Here is a 17,957-nt window from a genome sequence, read left to right as displayed (position 1 = left end):
CCAACCAGGGCTGGGGATCAAGCCTGCAACCTAGGTATGTGCCCTCGACTGGAATGGAACCTGGGTCCCTTCAGCCCACAGGCCAATGCTCACGGAGCCAAACTGGCTAGTGCATTTATTTATAGTTTATGTATGTGTACTGTACTATTGTAGTCATATTCAATATATTATAAAACATCCATGAAATGGAAGCTAAAAGGAATGAGGTAAGGATAACTATAAACAAAAGTTCTACTGTTTTCCGCCGAAACCGGTTTGGCTCAGTGGATAGAGCGTCGGCCTGCGGACTGAAGGGTCCCGGGTTCGATTCCGGTCAACGGCATGTACCTTGGTTGCGGGCACATCCCCAGTGGGGGTTGTGCAGGAGGCAGCTGATCGATGTTTCTCTCTCATCGATGTTTCTAGCTCTCTATCCCTCTCCCTTCCTCTCTGTGAAAAATCAATAAAATATTAAAAAAAAAAAAAAAAAAAGTTCTACTGTTTTCCTTCTTTACCCAGTGAACCATCTGGGTACCTGCTGGGCTACCTTCACAGTATAGTTGAAGACCAAGAGTACAGGTAATTGACTAGACAAGTATCAACTGGCCTCCATGGATCCAGACACTAGGCCACCCCTGGAGTCCCCAGCACCTGGCTGCCTCTGTGGACCCAGGATCCAGATCTACCCACATGGGTCCAAACATGAGGCTGGTCCCCATGTACCCATGCACCAGGGTTGCTCACCTGCTGACCCAGGCACCTGACCTATCCACCCAAGGACTCCAGCAGCAAGCCCACATATGGATTCTACCAGATGGCCTCCTGGAACCTCTGGATGGGCTGCCTGGTGAAGAGTTTGCCTGTGGAGGCCAGTCTGTAAAGACTGGAAGATGTGCCTACTTCCTCAAATGCACAGACACCAATGCAAGGCCACAGGGATCGTGAATAATCTAGAACGCATGACACCAGCAAATTGAAACTAATAAAACTCCAATGACTAACCCTAAAGAAATGGACCTATTAATTTTCTGATAAATAATTCAAAATAATCCTCTTAAATGCCATGAACTACAAGAAAACACAGATAAACAACCTAAATAAAATGAGAAAAACAATGCATAAACAACATGGGAAGTTCAACAAAGAAATAGACACCATTAAATAGAAAGAGAAATCCTAGATTTAAAAACTACAGTGACTGAACTGAAGAATCAATAGAAAGCTTCAACAGCAGATTCAACCAAGCAGAAGAAAAAAATAGTGAGCTAGAAGGTAGATCATTTAAAATCATCCAGTCAGAAGAGCAAAAACAAAAAAAGAAGGAAAGAGATAAAGAAAGCCTATGGAAATTACAGGGTACCATTAAAAGAAATAATCTCTGCCCTGGCTGGTGTTTCTCAGTGGTTAGAGCATTGGCTCTTGCACCAAAGGGTCATAGAATTGGTTCCCAGTCAAGGGCACATACCTCGGTTGCAGGTTCAATCCCTGGCCCTGATAAGAACACATAGTCAATTTGTCTCTCTCACATCAATGTTTCTCTCTCTCTCTTCTCTCTCCCCTCCCCACCTCCTTTCCACTCTCAATGGAAAAAAATATCCTTGGGTGAGGATTAAAAAGAAAAATTAAAAAAAAAAAAAAGAAATTCTGCATTTGGAGTCCCAGGAGGAGAATAGAGGGGGGAAGGGGGCAGAGAGCTTATCCTATATAATTAAGAGGTAATGTGCAAATTGACCATCATGCCCTCACAAGATGGCTGCCTATGACCAGGCTGGCAGGGGGGGTTAGTGAGGGACGGCCAAACAACTGAACAAACAGTCTGCATGGGGTGACCAGGCCGGCAGGGGGGTTAGTGAGGGATGACCAAATGACTGAACAGCAGGCTGCGTGGGGTGACCAGGCCAGCAGGGGGCGGGGCAGTTGGGGGTGACCAGGCCAGCAGGGGGGGCAGTTGGGCTGCTGGCAGACAGGGGACGGGGTGGGGTGTGGCGGGAGGGGCCGGGTAGTGGCACAGAGGATGGGCTGGAACCGCCCCTGGGCCTACCGCAGCCTCGCGGCCCACAGTTCCTTTCAAAGTGCACAAATTCATGCACTGGGCCCCTAGTCTATAATAATAAAAGTGTAATATGCTAATTAGACCAGACAGCCAAACTACCTTCTGACATCCTTCCAAACAACCTTCCAGATGAAGCTGGGGCTATGAGGGCCAAGGCAAGCTGCCATGGCTGCGAGGCCCAAGCCCCTTGCACAAATTTCATGCATCGGGCCTCTAGATATTAATAACAAACTACAACGTTTGCTAATGACTGATTACTAGAATCATGTTTTCATTTCCCTTACGCGTCTTATGCGCAGGCGCACCATTTCTCTCCACTAATACTAGCAGCGAGTATTTTAGCAGCTGATTGCCACATCATTAGTCTTGGACTGACTTGTTTGGTGTGCACAACAGGGAATATTTTGCTTTCATAGAACAAGAAAAATAGGTTTATTTGCTTTATGCTTATTAATTTGTGCAGTTATTCCGTATCTGGTAAGTTAATGTTCAAGGAAAAAATGTTAATTTTTATTAGAATGTTCTATTATTTTATGTTAATGATGACTCATTTATTTCAGACCTTTGTGCAGTATTCAGCATCTCTATTGAAATAAACCTACATTTCTATGAAAATTGAAGCTTTTGTGTTTTTATGGCCACATAAACTTACACCTTGTTTATTTGGCCCATGTTGACTTTGAGTTTGACATGCTTGACGTACAGGAACCCTTTAAACCACCTGTCTGCATTTCTTCTAATGACAGCTCCTTGATGTTGTCTCTTTGTTAATTCAAAACAAGACCCACAGGCTGACGGTTTTTGACCCAGAATTAGGTAACACCTTGTATATCCTCACCCACAAACTTTATTACAAAGCTATAGCCATCAAAACAGCCTGGTACTCGCATAAAAACAGACACATAGACCAATGGACCAGAATTGAGAGCCCAGAATAAGCCCACCACATATACAGTCAGTCAATGTTCGACAAGGGAGCCAAGAACATGCAATGGGAAAAGGACAGTCTCTCCAATAAATGGTGCTAAGAAAACTGGACAGTCACATGCAAAATAATTAAACTGGACCCATGCAATTTAACAGCACTCACAAAAATTACCTGGAAATGGATGGAAGATTTCAATGCAAGACCTGCAATGGTAAAACTACGAGGAAAGCATATGGGAAAAGCTCCTTGATATGGATCTTTGAAACAATCTTTAGGATATGAAAGCAAAAACACAAGCAACAAAAGAGAAAATCAGTAAACGAGATTACATCAAACTAAAAAGCTTCTGCACAACAAACGTCAACTAAATGAAAAGACAATCTACAGCGTGGGAGAAAATATCTGTACACCATCTACCTGTGAAGGGGTTAATGTCCAAAGTATATAAGGGACTTGTACAGCTCAACAGAAAGAAAAAAAAAAAGAATCCATTAAAAATGGGCAAAGGGCCCTGGCTGAGTGGCTCTGTTGGCTGGAATGTCATCCTGTCCACGAAAAAAGGTAGTTCGATTCCTGGTCAGGGCACATACCTAGGTTGCAGGTTCAAACCCTGGTCTGGGCGTGTACAAGAGGCAACCGATCAATGTTTCTCTCTCTCTTCTCTCGCGCTCTGTTTCCCTCCGTCTCTCTCTTTAAAATCAATAAAAACGTATCCTCTGGTAAGGATTTTTTAAAATGGGCAAAGGAATTGAATAGACATTTTTCCAAAGAAGATATACAAATGGCCAACAGGTACATAACAATGTCAGCGTCACTAATCAGGGGAATGCAAATCAAAATCACAAGGAAACATCACCTCACACCTGTTAAATGGCTATTATCAAACACACAAGGGGCAAGCTGTGGCATGGATGTGGAGAAAGGGGAACCTGGTGCATTGTTGTTTTTTAATTAAATTTATTGGGGTGACACTGGTCAACATGAACATATAGGTTTCAGGTGATGGTGTATTATTGATGGGAATGTAAATTGGTGCAGCTACTATGGAGAACAGTATAGAGATTCCTCAAAAAATTGAAACTACTGTATTCAGCAACTGTACTTCTGGGTATTTATCTGAAGGAAATAAAATCATTATCTCAAAGATATATCTGCACCCTCACGTTTACTGCAGCCAACACACAGAAGCAACCTTAGTGTCCACGGATGGATGCATGGGTAAAGAAACTGTGGCACATACACTGAGTGGCCAGATTATTATGATCTCTGAACGCATAATAACCTGGCCACTCAGTGTGTGTGTGTGTGTGTGTGTGTGTGTGTGTGTGTGTGTGTGTGTGTGTGTGTGTATTAGAAGCCCGGTGCATGAATTCGTAGATGGGTGGGGTCCGGCCAGCCTGGCCAGGGGGAGGGGACATGGGCAGTTGGCCGGCCTGCCTGCTGGTCGAACTCCTGGTCGAGGGGACAATTTGCATATTAGCCTTTTATTATTTAGGATATACACTGAGTGGGCCAGATTATTACGAGTTCAGAGATCATAATAATCTGGCCACTCAGTGTATATACAATAAATATTATTCATCCATGAAAAGGAAGGGAAGCCTGCTTTTTGTAACAACATGAATAGGCAGTGTGCTAGGTGAAATAAGACAGAGAAAGACAAACGCTGTATGTTCTCATTTATATGTGAAATCTAAAAATTTGAACTCAACAGAAATAGCGAGTAGAATGTTGGGTGCTAGGGGCTACAAAATGGGGAAATGGGGGGATGCGGTTCAAAGGGTATAAACTTCCAGCTATAAGATGAGTAAATTGGGGCCCTAATGTGCTGCATCATGACTTTAATGAAACTGTATTATATTCTTGAAAGTTGTTAAGAGTAGGTCTTACATGTTATTACCACACACATACATACAAAGTGATAATTATGTAATGGGATGGAGGTGTTAGTCAATGCTATGGTGGTAATCATATCACTATATATGTGTATCAAATCAGCATGTGTACACCTTAAACTTACATGTTACATGTCAACAATATGTCAATAAAGCTGGGATAACAAAGAAAATTAATATAATTCACTACACTACAAGAATAAATTAGGAAAATCATTTCACAATCTCAAAAGACAGAAAAAATAGGATAAAATTAAAAAAACATTCATGGTTAAAAAACAAACAAACACAAACTCTAAGCAAAGAAGAGAGAGGAATTTTCTTAATCTGATAAAAAACACCAAACTTATAAAAACCCCTTCTGCAAACTTGTTGCCTACTTGTGTAACATTGAGTGCTTTCCCTTTGAGATCAAAATGAGACCTTATTCTACCAAACATTTCTATTATATTGTATTAGAAGCCTTAATTGGTAGAAGAAGGCAACAAAAATAAATTAAAAGGTGTAAGGATTGGAAAGGAACCAAACTGAGTTGCAGAAAACAGTTTGGCATCATGTGGAAAGTTGAACTTAGGTACACTCTGTGGCCCCACACTTCCCCACAGATGTGCATATAGGGCCATTTGTGCACAGGCACACGAGGGCGGGCGTAGCAGCTTGTTCACAGTCCCCCAAATTGGGGGGCCCAAATGCCCATTGAGAGTAGAATGGATAAATAAACTGTGGCACATTCACACAATCGATTACTATACGTCAGTGAAAATAAACGAACAGTAGCTACACACAATAATGTGGATGAATCCCAACAATAAAATATTGAGCAAAATAAATGTCACAAAATATCTGTGATATGATTACATTTACATACAACTCAAAAAAAGTTGAAAAAAACTAAATAATATATTGCTTAGGAATGCACACATGGGTGATAAAACTAGCAGAAAAATTATTATTAGAAAAGTCAAAATGGAGTTTACCTCCAGGGAAAATGAACAGGTGCTATTGGAAGGCTTCTAAGGCATGAGATGGTTGTTATAAGGGTCGTTTTATTCCTTAGGCTGTACATATAGATCTTATATATGTTTTATGTGATATATCGCACCATAAACTTTTTTTCAAAAGCAATTCTTTTTAGGTCTAATGACCAGTTTACAGAGAATACGAAGGGTAGAGGAACATATTAAAAGGCGGCAGGAGCAATCAATCACCAAAGTCTAGAACTGGGGGAAATCTAAAGGGCAGCTTAGCTTGTTTCTTCAATACCAAACTCCAAGGGGAAACAGGAGATAAAGGAGGGGCCAGGAAATGATAAGACTTAAGAGATGATTAGCCTATTGCCATGCACGGGCCTTGCTGGGAACCCATTCAAATGATATATCTGGCAACTGCAGATCTGTGAGCTGAATATCTGACGGTATCACGGTTGATTCTTGATTCTGTCGGGATGTGGTGATGGTATCGTGGCTATGTTTCAAAAGGGGGCGGTCCTTGTCTTTTAGACTAGTTAATGAAATATTTACGAGTGAAATTAAATCAGTTCAAGAGTTGGTTCAAAATAATCCTGGATGGGAGGGATAGTATAAAGAACACAGGATGGTCCACGAGCTGAAATTACTAAAGCTAACAATGGTATACTGGGCTTCATGAAATGTTAATGTTTGAAATTTTGCATACTAAAAATTAAACTAGAGATCCGAACCAAGATGGCGGCATAGGTAAACACCTAAACTGCTGCCTCGCACAACAATTTCAAAACTACAACTAAAAGACAAAACGTCTATCACCCAGAACCACGGGAAAGCTGGCTGAGTGGAAGTTCTACAACTAGAAGGAAAGAGAAAAGAGCATTGAGACGTGCACAAGCGCTGAAAAGCTGAGCTACAGAGGCGCACACATTGGGCTGGTGGCGGGTGACTGGGTGCGCTGCTTTTTTCAACCCTAAGGGAGACAAGCTCCTGATTACTCTGAACTCCAGTTTCTGGGGAGACGCTGGGGACCCAAACTCCTACGGGGAGAAGCTGAACTGTGTGCCATTGGGTCAGAAAGTGAGGGTGGCTTTCTTGAAGAGGTGCACGCAGCAATCATTTACTGCACTGGGGCGCGGGACGCGGGGACTTGGAAATGCGGAGACACAGAGACGGCTTACTGGCAGCCATTGCTCTTTGCCATGCCCTAGCCTAGTGACTCTCTGAGACCCCACCCCGCACAATCTACAAACCCACCCAAGCTCCACACAGTGGCTTTTGCATATAAATGGTCTGCCCTATTGCAGCTTAACCTAGCAAACTGCAGCTCTGGTCAGACAGCTCCAAAACCTCCAAACCACAAGCAAAGAGGAGAAAACTGTAGTTCTTGCTGTAGCTCCTGCTGGGTGGCCTCAGACAGTAGCTGACCTGCACCCCATTGGAGATCCAGAAGCCAGTGTACCTAGTGGTCAGTGTGAGATGACACCAGATTTCAACTCCTCACATCCATAAGTGACACATTCAAGAGGCAGACTCAGTGAGCACCAAAGCCCCACTGAAGCAAGTCCTGCCCCATAAGTGTGTCTCCAGCACAGCAGTTCTTCCATTATAGACACAGCAGGTCCTCACAGCCAATTGGCCTGGAGGTCAATTCCTCCCAGTGTACCAACAGCAATCAAGGCTTATCTACACCAAGACTTTGCACTCAGCCCACAAAGGGGTGAACCAAGAGTGTCTACCTCAGGTGATAGGCTGAACCACTGGTTACCTACCACAGAAAACCACTCCATCAACACAGGGAAGCAGCAAAATGTGGAGACAAAGAAACATGTCATGAATGAAAGAAATGGAGGAAAGCAAACTACTGGACATAGAGTTCAAAACCACATTTATAAGGTTACTCAAGAATCTTCTAAAAACCGCAGAGAAACTTGATGAGACCTCTGAGGAGCTTAGTGAGACCTTCAAGGACCTTAATGAGAATGCCAAAAAAATGGAAAAAGACCAGTCAGAAATTAAGCATACACTGTCTGAAATAAAGAATATACAAAAATTCAACTGTAGATCAAAGGACCCCAAGAATCAAACCAAAGATCTGAAATATGAGGAAACAAAAAACACCCAACCAGAAAAACAAAAAGAAAAAAGAATCCAAAAATATGAAGATAGTGTAAGGAGCCTCTGGGACAACTTTAAGCATACCAACATCTGAATTATTGGGGTGCCAGAAGAAGAGAGAGAGCAAAATATAAAACCTATTAGAAGAAATAATGACAGAAAACTTTCCCTACCTGGTGAAAGAAATAGACTTAAAAGTCCAGGAAGCACAGAGAACCCCAAACAAAAGGAATCCAAAGAGGACCACACCAAGACACATCATAATTAAAATGCCAAGGGCAAAAGACAAAGAGAGAATCTTGAAAGCAGCAAGAGAAAAACAGTTAGTTACCTACAAGGGAGTACCCATACGACTGTCAGCTGATTTCTCAACAGAAGCTATGCAGGCCAGACGGGAGTGGCAAGAAATTTTCAAAGTGATGAACAGCAAGAACCCACAACCAAGATTTCTCTACCAGCAAAGCTATCATTCAGAATTGAAGGGCAGATAAAGAGCTTCACAGATAAGAAAAAGCTAAAGGAGTTCATCACCACCAAACCAGGATTATATGAAATGCTGAAGGGTATTCTTTAAGAAGAGGAAGAAGAAAAAGGTAAAGATAAAAATTATGAACAACAAAATGACAACAAATACATACCTACCAACAAGTGAATCTAAAAATCAAGTGAATAAAAAATCTGGACAGAATGGACTGATGAATATAATAGAATCAGGGACATAGAAAGGGAGTGGACTGACAATTCTCAGGGGAAGGGGGTGTGAGGGGTGTGGGAAGAGATTGGACAAAAATCTTACACCTATGGATGAAGACAATGGCGGGGGTAAGGGCATGGGGTGGGGTGGGGAATCAGTGGAGGGGAGCTATGGAGGGAAAAAAAAGAGGAACACCTGTAATAATCTGAACAATAAAGATTTATTTTAAGAAAGAATAATAAAAAATAAAATAAATAAAATAAAAAACTAAAATATAAAACAGGCCAAAAAGCTTTTGCTAAATAAAGATTTGTTTTTTAAAAAAAATTAGGGTTCATTCCCTTCCCCCCTTGCCCAAAATAGCAGCTTTCCCCGAACAAGCCAATCTCAATCATTGCTTCTCAATCTTTAATGTGCATATGAACCACTAGGGATCTGGTAAAATGCAGGTTTGGATTCAAAAGATCTGGGGTGGGGCTTGAGATTCTGCATTTCTAACAAGCTCCCATGGGTTGCTGAAGACAGACTACCTCCAAGAACACAGCTTTCCACCTCCTCATAACCTCTATTCCACGGAGCCTACCTCTTCCAGGTGCCATCCCATTCAAACCCAGCTGCATTCTGCGGCTCCTCTTGACAGTCACACCCTCGTCAACTTCTCCAGCATCCTTGCCCTTTTCTCTTCTGTGGAGCTTGTCCGGCAAAACTTTAACCCAAAGGCACGCTACCATTTCCAGTGCTTGAACCCAAGCATTTGAATGGTACTGGAGAAAGCTGCCCATGACATGCTCTCTGTTGCACTGCTCTGCCCAGCAACTCTCCATCTTTCACTACAGTACTTGCTTCTACTGCTCCCGATGCCCACTGCATATGTTCTCTTGTTTCCTTGTCCTGTCACTTTTTATCTCTGACAATGACCTTGCCCTATCCTTCATTGTGAAAATAAAAGTTGACAGATAGGAAATTCTGTGTCCTTACAACACCAAATATGCAAGCTTTCACATAACTGCTCCATCTTTTTTCTCATTATTCCCTCCTATAAAAAAATAAAAATAGCAATGCTGCTCAGCAGACTGAGCATTGACCCATGCACCAAGAGGTTACCAGTTCAATTCCTGGTCAGGGCACATGCTTGGGTTTCGGGTTCGATCCCCAGCGGAAGGCGTGCAAGAGGCAGCCAACTGATGTTTCTCTCTCATTGATGTTTCTATCTCTCTCCTCCCTTTTCCTTCCTCTCTAGCTAAAGAATAAAAACATATTTTAAAAATTAAAAATATATCATAACCTGTTCATTCACACACACTTTGGATCCCATTCCCTTTCAACTGGACCACTACAATAGTGTACATGATCTAGACTCTGATATTATGAATTTTTTAAGCAAACATAAAATGAAGACAGTTCCCCTGATCTTGACCAATACCTAAATACTGCCTGATTTGGATTATCCCTTTTACAGTTTATTTACTTTCATTCATTTCTTAGCCCAGTCCAATGTGATTTCCATTCTCACCACTTCACCAAAATTGCGCTTGTCAATGTCTTCAACTACCTCTACGCTGCCAAGTCAAATAGACACTCAGCTGATTTCAATCACCTGTGTCTCAGCAACATTGGACCCAGTTGATGTGATGCTTGATGTTTTCTGCCCTTCTCCCCTGCCCCACCCCCCAACTATTCTAATCCTCTCGTAGTCTTTCCTCCTTAGGAAACAGCATTACCAATGGGGGCTTCTTCAACTCCTATCAAATCCATCAGCATGGCTTCTTCTTTCTACCTCTCAAAGCATTTTTCTGATCAGTCCACTCCCATTTCATCTCCACTATAATTACATTAAACTAAATTGCCTCCTACTTCCCAAGGAAGTCATCTACTTCCTTCCCTCAGGGCCTTTGCATGTGCTCTCACCTTGTCTAGAACCCTTACAAAACACATTCTGAGTTCCATGTGGCCCAAGGTTTATTTTAGGGTCACAATCTACAAGTCTTCCTGGACTCCAAGTCACTCCCAAATACCCTGAGAGAGGAGGAGGAGACATTTCTACACCACGTTCTAGATACACCCTCCTGATCCACGTCCAAAACTGATGCTCAGGCTCCTGCTTGTTCAAAGCAGAAGACAAAGTCTGGTGTATGACCAAGTCTAAGTTCATCTCCATCACAGCAAAATTGGTACCAGTTTTCCTCTTAGCTTTCAGTTCCTCCCATAATGGAGGAAGACAGTATTCCCAAGCTTATCAATTTGAATTCATGCAGGAGAATGGAAACAGGCACAATATCTCTCCATCCCTTGACCACCTACCTTGTCTAAGCCAATGGGACACTAGCAAACATGCATTAGCAGATGTTGGGGAAGTTCTTGTGCACCGGGGGCTCCCCCTCTCTTGCTGCTTTTGGAACCCAGCCACCCGATGAAGAAGACTGGGCCAGCTCCCTGGATATGGAGTTACATGGTCTGGTCAATTTCAATTGCTCCTGCCAATCAGCAGACACACAGTGAGACCATCTAAGATCAACACCTGCCACCAGTCCGTCAGCTGACTTGCTGCATGAGTGACCTAGGCAGGGGCAGCGGCTGTCCAGGTGATCCTTGCTGCAACTGCCAGCTCGCAGCATAATGAGCTATCAATACTTGTGGTTTTGAGCCACTAAGTTTTGGGGTGGTTTGTAATGCACCTCTTGAAGAAGTCTTTTTATATTGCAGATCCAATTGTGCTACTTCCCTACTTAAAATGTTTTGATCATTGTTCACGGTCCTGGGGGAAACCTAAGTCACTTAGTAATGCCTAAAGAGACCCGCATGACCTGGAGGGCCTCATCTCCTAGCATGGCCGCTCACACACCGCCTCACCCATCAGCACTGTTGCTGCTTCTCAAGTGGCCCCAGCCCTTCCCCCCTCAAGGCCCTCACACAGACTCTTCCCTCTGTCTGGAATGTTCTTCTGGGCTTTTCACCTTGTTGACTCCTGCTCCTCTCTCAGGTCCCAACTTAAATATGACATCAGCAGAGGGGACTCCTTTGACCATCTCTTCCCCTTCACCCTCCAAAAGAAGTATGTGTCTCCAGCTCTACAGTCTCATGGTGCCCTGGTATTCTCCTTCCTGGCAAATACCCCAGTTTGACATAAGGTCTTGTGCTATGGCATGTTTAACAGCTGCCTTCTCCACTGTAAACTCCATGAGAACAGGATGTTTTATTCACAAGGCTGCCCCGAACTTTGCACACTACCTGTCACATAGTAAGGTGGATAGATCTTTTCTGAGACAGGTGGTCATAGTGGTTAACTGTACAGGCTCTGGGCTCAAATCCTAGGTCTGTCGCGCACTAGCTGAGTGGCCTACCTAACTGCTTTGTGCCTCGGTTTCCCCATCTCTAAATGGGGATAAAAATAGCACCCGCTCATTGAATGGCTGGGTGGATTGTGCTCCGTAGTTGTCAATTATTTCTTACCAAAGGATGTCACCATACGTGGATAAGAGTGAACCAGAGCAGGAAACAGCCAGCACCTCTTCCTCTGGCTGTGGACAGAGCTATGATTCCCTCCATAGAACCTTCCCCATGGCTGGCTCCAGCCAGCACTCTGCCTCGCTCAGCAAAGGGGTGGCCTCCAACTCCGACCCAGCCTGAGAAGATGCCTGACCCCTGAGCGAGCCCTGGGCCACTGAGCCCTGAATTTTGCCTCCTGCCTTAAGGCCTGATTTCTCCCACAGAGAGTCAGACGTTAGGGGTCCGAGAGCACTGCATTGCCTCCTGGCTGTGGTAGCTGGCCTTTCTGTCACTTGATGATCCCCTCGCTGAGCTGGGGTCTGCAGCCAGCAAACATCCACCCAAGACACAGTTCTGATGACCCCAAGAAATGCATCCATCGCCCTTAATGCCCATGCGCAGGCACACCCCCGCAAAGAACTGGCCACCTACATGGACGTGGTGAGAGAAACGTGCATTTCTAATCACCGGTCCTCAGGAGCTGTGCGTTCAGGCTCTGGGCAGAAACAGCACACGGTCTGGGTGTTCGAAAAATAATCTTAAAAGGTGAAGGGCGAGGACTCCTAAGACAAGCAGTCGGGGAGAGAGAAAGAGAAAAGCAAGTGGGGTGAATAAAGAGAGAAGTGAGAGGGGTGGCGAGGGAGATGGTGAGAGGCAAGAGAGACTGAGGAGAGAGACCCAGAGGAGCAAGACAGGGGGAGAGAGATGGGAGGGAGGCAGGCTGGGGGGAGAGGGAGCAGAGGGAGAGCCCCTGCCTTCCAGCCTGGTGTAGGCAGCTGCACTGTTCCCCTCCGGAGGCTGCAGGTCCAGGGCTACAGCTCCCCAAGGCCTGGAGGCCCTTTCCTTCCAACACGCCCAGCCGGATGCCCTGCGCGTGCTAATGAGGCCGTCTAGGGCAGCTCACAGCTGGCTCGGAGTGCTAGAACTTACCAGACTGGGAGTCAGTGGGCTGCGGAATGATGGGCACAGCTTCTGGAGACCCCAGCAGAGGGGCCTGGCCTCCAGGTCCCCGGTGCTCACAGGTCAGTGGCTGTAGGATGATGGGTTTTCATTCAGTCAGGCTCCCACCCAAAGGCAGGGAGAGCCAGACCAAAAGGCAAAGGAGAGGAGGGGAACCTGCTTGTGTTTTTGTATTTAAATTGTTTTTGAGCCCACGTAGCCCTGAGAGTCACATGCTGCCTCCAACATCACCGGAGTCATCACATGATACAGGTCCCCATCATGTGATGAGACAAATCTGCCCAACTTCAGCCCCCCACCCCCACCTCCAGCTCCCAGACTGACAGATAAAGTGTTTCTGGAGGAGCCTCTGTTCTTCGCCCCCCCCCCCCCCCCCCGCATCAGTGCAGGAGGGAGGGATGCAGATGGAGAGCCCTGGGAGCCCAGGCGAGGCTGAGATCCTGGGGGACAGTTAATATGCGCGCTCCCCCTCCCAGCCACTGCGCCTTGGAGCCGCGCCAGCCCCATTTGAATCCCAGCCTTTGTGAATAGCTCAAGTGTCGCCAGCAATTGCAGGCGTTTGAGCTCACACCATCAGCCTCATTCTGAAAACCCAGCCGGGCTGCCTCCCCGCCCCAAGGCTTCCCAGCCTCACAGAGCAGTGGGAGCGGGCGGAGGGCGTGCGGGCCGCAGAGGGCACTGCTCCCGCCCGCCTTCCGCTCCTTTCCCACCTGCAGGGGAGGCGGGTGGGGCCGGCTCTCCCGTTAGGGTGTCTCCTCTTCACTCAGCGACGTGGCTCTGCTCTGCCTGCAGTTCTCTCTCTCTCTCTCTCTCTCTCTCTCTCTCTCTCTCTCTCTCTCAGGCGTGTTTCCTGCCAATGCAGTAATTTCTCACTCATTCATTTATTCATTTACTCTAACATCTTTCACTGCACACGTGTCGCTGGAGCTCCTGCTGCGCTGCACGTCTGGTGCTGGGCGCGGAGGCAGGAGCAGGGAGGGACTTGATGCTGAAGAAACACATACAACAAGATGTCTAACCTTGAAGTGCACGTTGTCCGTGAAAGAGGGAGCAGATGCAAATCTGAGTCACACACGCGCAGGCAGGCAAACATGGAAAACCTCCATTTGTCTATTCCCGGACTTCCTCCCTCCAGCCCTCCTTCCCCCATTCTGCCCACTGTGGGAAACGTAACCAGTCGCTTCCAAATTAACTAATCGGCGCGATTTTTCTCTGCTTCAGATTTAGAGTCGAGTGAAAGATTTTTGTTTTGTCATACTAAGGTTGAAACTAAGTTCTGGTACTCAAACTATAAACAACCTGCGTGGACCCCTGTCCTCAGAAGGAGACAGTATGATTGCCACTTTGCAATCTGGGGGTCTGTGTCAGCCAAGGATTATGTTTAGGACATCTGGGCAGCAGTTTAAAGGCCTCTGCTCCAAACCAGAAGTACTGTTCTGTACCGCCCTCCACAGTAAGAGCAGAGAAGGTGCGTGTGGTGGACTCAGCTCGCCTACTCCTGGGTCCCATCCTAACTGAAGCAGCATTCATGGGACTTGGCAGGTGCCTCCTGGGCATCTATAGCCCTGGAAGAACGGCATCAGTGAAGGTGTAGGGGTGGTAGTCTGGAGAGAGTGGATTGAGAAGTAAATTGGAGATTTCTGTCCGGACAATATGGAGGACCAAGTAATCATGGAGAAATCCTGAGTAAAACACTGGTATATCAGACATTCTTTAAGTGTATAACTGAGCTCTCTAAAAGGGAAGAAGATACAGAAAACCAGAGAGCTAAGCACATGAGTTAATACTGTGTCAACCTTGGCGAAGTGGTGCTTGTTGGGGACCTGGCAGCCTTAAGATTGTAACCTCAAGAAGGCATAGGAGACAAAGTCTTATGTCTGGGGAGCTTAAACTGAAATTTCTACATCACCTTAGGGCCCTTACATACATCCCCAGTAAAAAGGTAGAACAAAAAAAAAAGTTTACCTGTACAATCCAAGGAAACATAATAGCTTGTGTGATTTGACCTAAATTCTGGATCAAGAAAAAATGACGCCCCTAATAATTAATAACCAAGGCCTATCCTCATGTGCCTTGGGTATTTGAATACATACTACTTTTATAATTCAGATATACCAAAAATAAAAAATAGCATATGAAGAGAAGAACCTTGGAGACACCAACATAAAATTGGTCTAGAGGCAAGTTACCTAAGTCTTGGCCTCACAGAATTCCCACAGATTAAGTTCCTGTTGAAGATGAGTTTATAACCAAAATTATCCAACATCAGTTATAACATACTAGAGGCCCAGTGCATGAAATTCATGCACTCGGGGGACGGGGGGTCCCTCAGCCCGGTCTGTGTCCTCTCGCAGTCCAGGAACTCTTGGGGGATGTCCAACTGACGGCTTAGGCCTGTTCCCCTGGGAAGCAAGTCTAAGCCAGCAGTCGGACATCCTTAGCGCTGTCACAGAGGCGGAAGAGGCTCCCACCGCTGCTGCACTCGCCAGCCGTGAGCCTGACTCAGGGCTTCGGGCTGAGCAGCACACCCCTGTGGGAGTGCACTGACCACCAGGGGGCAGCTCCTGCATTGAGAGTCTGCCCCCTTGTGGTCATTGCGCATCATAGCGACCAGTCGTTCCACCATTTGGTTGATTTGCATATTAGCCTTTTATTATATATTAGCCTTTTATTATATAGGATGGTTAAAATTAAAAAGACTGACCATACCATGTGTTGACAAGGATGTAGATTAACTGGAACTGTCAGACGTTGCTGATGGAATGTAGAATGGTCAGCCACTTTAGAAAACAGTTTGGTAATTTCCTAAAGTGTTAAACACACATCTGCCATATGATCAGGTATTTTATTCTTAGGTATTTATCCATGAAAAATGAATATATATATCCATAAAAAGACTTGTACATGAATGTTTACTTTAGGGGTGACAGATATGTTATTATTTTGATTGTAGTGATAGTTGATGGTTTTGCAGGTACATACATATGTCAAAATTTATCAATTTTGTAGTTTAAATAGGACCAGAGGCATAGATACATGGAACAGACAGATCTCAAAGAAGAAGGGGGTGGGGAGGACTGGAAGAGATTAACCAAAGAACATATATGCATAGGCCATGGACACAGTCAATAGTGTGGTGAAGGCCTAGGGGGAGGAGCAGGGACTGGCTGGAGGGGCAGGGACTGGCTGGAGGGGAATAAAGGCAGGGGGATAATGGGGGACCTCTGTAATAGTGTAACAATAAAAATAATGTGCAGTTTATTGTATAATTAAATCTCAACAAAAATGTTTGAAATAAAGTAAAAAGAATGAAAACTACCCTGTGATGTCCAAAACAATCAGCAGACTGAGAAAAAGCACTCTCAAATCCAGGACCACGCACTTACCACTGTCTGCAATGGCAAAGGTTGACAATTGAAATTATAAAGAGGTGGCCAATGAAAACCATGGAAAAGCATGCAGCTATAGACAAATAGCTGTATGCTTTTGCATGTATTATAAAAAAAATATGTCCAAGTATGTTTGTACATGAAAACTGCAAAGGGCAAAAATAGTGTGCTTAATATTGTTTTGTTCTAAAACTACTCTATATGATAAGAAGCCTAATATGCTAAGTGTCTGACCGTTTGTTCAACTCTTCAACCAGTCACTATGACATGCACTGATCACCAGGGGTCAGACGCTCCAACCAGTAGGTTAGCTTGCTGCTGGGGTCCGGCCAATTAGGACTGGGCAAGATGGGCCGGACACGCCCTGGAGCCCTCCCATGCTCCCTCCCTGGCCGGCCAACCTCCTGTGGTCCCTCCCCAGCTGGCTGGCCCGGATAGGCCCCAATCAGGACTGGGCGAGATGGGCTGGACATGTCCTGGACGAATCTGTGCACCGGGCTGGTTTCGGCCTGATCCTCGCAGGCCAGGCCAAGGGACCCCACCAGTACATGAATCCGTGCACCAGGCCTCTAATTTGTATAAAAAGGAAGAAGAATAAAAATGTGTGTGTTAACATATGTTAAAGAAACTTTGAAAGGATATACAGGCACCTAATGACACTGGTTACTTGGCGTGGTTTGGGTGTAGTTATTACCAGAATCTGTACAAAAAGTGCTAAAGGAAACTTGTCCACCTATTCGTACACATTATTCATAAACTAGAGGTCCAATGCACAAAATTCGTGCAAGGGGCTCGGCCCTCGCAGCTGCGGCGGCTTGCCTCGGCCCTCACAGCTGCGGCTTCGTCTGGAAGGACGCCCAGAAGGTTGTTCAGCTATCCGGTCTAATTAGCATATTATGCTTTTATTATTATAGACTAGAGGCGCGTTGCACGATATTCGTGCAAGAATAGGCCTTCCTTCCCCTGGCTTCACTCCCAGCCACCCAGCAGCCAGCAAGTCCCCGCTCCCTGGCTGCCCGGGAGCTGACACCTCCTCGCTCCTGGGCTGCCCAGAGCCAGCAAGTCCTCACTTCTGTCAGTTGCTCCCTCTGCCGCACCCCTTCCCCTCATAGCAGGCTTCCCTCCCCTCTGCACCTGCATATGCAAATTAACCTCCATCTTTGTTGAGTTAATTTGCATACTCACTCTGATTGGCTGTGGGCGTAGCGGAGTGATGGTTAATTTGCATGTTTCTCTTTTATTAGGTAAGATATGTACATTCATCACTTTTGAACCATGTAAACATATACGTTATTCATAAAGTTAAAATAGAAACAGTAACAATTAAAATTTTGTAAAGAATCAGGATAATTACACATAAACATAGAAGAAGTGGCAAGAAATATCATTAGGTTATGGGATTAAGGTAACTTTAATTTTATTTTTTTGTGCTTTTCTATAATTTTCAACTTGCTTAAAACAAATGTGTGTTGTTACCTTTGAAACCAGCA

General features: G+C 45.1%; 1 protein-coding gene across 1 annotated transcript in view; it reads right to left on the bottom strand.

Annotated features, from left to right (window-relative positions):
- The window catches only part of TNRC6A (trinucleotide repeat containing adaptor 6A), a 195,118-nt gene extending 181,996 nt beyond the window's left edge, over positions 1 to 13,122 (bottom strand). The window contains exon 1 of the mRNA XM_080681714.1: positions 13,049 to 13,122. The gene's annotated coding sequence lies outside the window, so the exon portion shown is untranslated. The remainder of the gene's footprint in view (positions 1 to 13,048) is intronic.
- Positions 13,123 to 17,957: the final 4,835 nt, after the last annotated feature.

The sequence above is a fragment of the Plecotus auritus genome (genome assembly GCF_963455305.1).
Source record: "Plecotus auritus genome assembly, chromosome: 7".
Classification (NCBI taxonomy): domain Eukaryota; kingdom Metazoa; phylum Chordata; class Mammalia; order Chiroptera; family Vespertilionidae; genus Plecotus; species Plecotus auritus.
This window is presented reverse-complemented; position numbering and strand designations above follow the sequence as displayed.